This window comes from Gobio gobio (assembly GCF_949357685.1).
Source record: "Gobio gobio genome assembly, chromosome: 5".
Taxonomy (NCBI): Eukaryota; Metazoa; Chordata; class Actinopteri; order Cypriniformes; family Gobionidae; genus Gobio; species Gobio gobio.
This window is the reverse complement of record NC_137101.1, coordinates 13452138-13454544: the sequence shown is the minus strand read 5'-3', so window position 1 is coordinate 13454544 and position 2407 is coordinate 13452138.

Genomic DNA, 2407 nt, shown 5'->3' with positions numbered 1-2407 from the left:
GCTTATTCTGATTCTTGAATGAATGATTCTTCTGAACCAGTTCTTTTTAGATAATCAAAAACATACAGTGCAAACAGTGTAGTCTGATTCTTGCACAAATGACCTCTTATAAACCAGTTCTTTTTAGTGAATCAAAAACCTACAGTGCAAACAGTGTAGTCTGATTCCTGAACGAATGACTCTTATAAACCAGTTATTTTTAGTGAATCAAAAATATAAAGTACAAACAGTGTAGTCTTATTCCTGAACGAATGACTCTTATAAACCAGTTCTTTTTAGTGAATCCAAAATATAAAGTGCAAACAGTGTAGTCTAATTCCTGAACGAATGACTCTTATAAACCAGTTCTTTTTAGTGAATCAAAAATATAAAGTGCAAACAGTGTAGTCTTATTCCTGAACGAATGACTCTTATAAACCAGTTCTTTTTAGTGAATCAAACACATACAGTGCAAACAGTGTAGTCTGACTCCTGCACAAATGACTTTTATAAACCAGTTCTTTTTAGTGAATCAAAGACATACAGCGTAAACAGTGTAGTCTGATTCCTGAACGAATGACTCTTATAAACCAGTTCTTTTTAGTGAATCAAACACACACAGTGCAAACAGTGTAGCCTGATTCCTGAACGAATGACTCTTATAAACAGTTATTTTTAGTGAATCAAAAACATACAGCGCAAACAGTGTAGTCTGATTCCTTAACGAATGACTCTTATAGACCAGTTATTTTTAGTGAATCAAAGACATACAGCACAAAGAGTGTGGTCTGATTCCTGAACGAATGACTCTTATAAAGCAGTTATTTTTAGTGAATCAAAAACATACAGTACAACCAGTGTCTGATCCCAAACAAATTACTCTTATGAATGGTTCTTTTTAATCAATGAAAAGATGTCGTACTAATCTAGTGGTTACTGAATCAACATCTGACTCACTTATTGAACACACATACACATAATATAGTAGCCTAAGTACTAACAAAAAAAACATGGGAAGTTTTTGGTACTTTTTTGTTAGTGAAAAGATGAATTGTAGCCCTATTACTTGCGTTAATAGATTGTACCTAAAAAGAATCACCATTAAACTGTTACTGAAGTATTGAGGTCAGAACAAACAACACTAGTTCTAGGGTAGATATTGAATCGGCTTTCAATGGATGTGCAGGTCTCCGCTCCGGATCACAGGAGTTTATTGTCCGTTGGAGTGCTTCTAAAAAGCACTAGTGATGTGGAAAGGCCTAGTCAAGTTTGTGAGGAAGCTGAACTAATCCAGGAGGCAAAAGGTCTTTTTAAATCTCATGTATATGTAAATGTTGTGTGGCGTCAGTGAATGGCTCGGTCCGCAGAGCTTAACTCTAGATCGGCTGAGACAACAGAAAAGCGCTCATTATTCCATTTGTGTAACCCAATCAGAAGGCTTAAGCCGGGAGAAAATCCCCCCTGCAACCCCCAGTCAAGGTGAATTGGGGTTAAGAAGGACACAGAAAGAGCATTAGCTTCTTTGCATGGCTGCTGAAATTAAAATGTAACCAAATCAAATGGAGAGTTTCAGCAACAGGGGTCAATTACTGTATTGGGACCAGCTTGTTTGGAAATAAGTGGGCTTCACGAAGTTCACAAAAGTTTAAAAATCAACCAAAAACATACAAACTACTGCTGTGAGTCTAAGCGTTCAAAAAGTTAGTGCCAGATGGAGATCTTTGGCACCGTGTCGCATCTCATTACTTTTTTCAGCGCCTCGCACCATGAACATAGCATTTTTAAGTTGTGTCAAGTTAAAAACAGTTTTAAAATGGTTTAGTTTGACTCAAAACTGCAGCGCTCTGTTTCATTCAGCTGATTTCTGGACTGAAAATACATTTTTGACACACATATTGTTGAAATTGATGCCATGCCAAATCCCAAAATTTTTGGGTACAGTATGTTTGTGAATCATTCATTTTAAAATACAATAAAATTACATACATTTTTTGTGCATACCAATCAAAGAATTTCAAATGAAATTAAATGTAAAATAATATTGAAATATACTTAATCACACAATTTCACTATGAATAATAAATAAAAAATTAAATAAATGTAAAATAAAATGAAAAAATAAAATAAAACATGGATACTTAGGATACTTATATGCATTTATCTAATGTACACTATTAAAAATTGTTTTACTATTAATTTCTTTAATGAGGAAACACAATGACTTGATTCATCTAAAGTCTTTAGGCCCCATCTCAAAAATATTGTTGATGGCGCTAGAGACTGCTGCTCATTATATAAAATATAAATTATATAAATATTATATAAAAAACATATTTTTTATGATTTGACAAAGGGCACCTGCATGTCAAGAATCTCTGGTCTTGGATATCCCTGGGCTCTTCAGCTTGGGAAAACTGTCACAGTGACA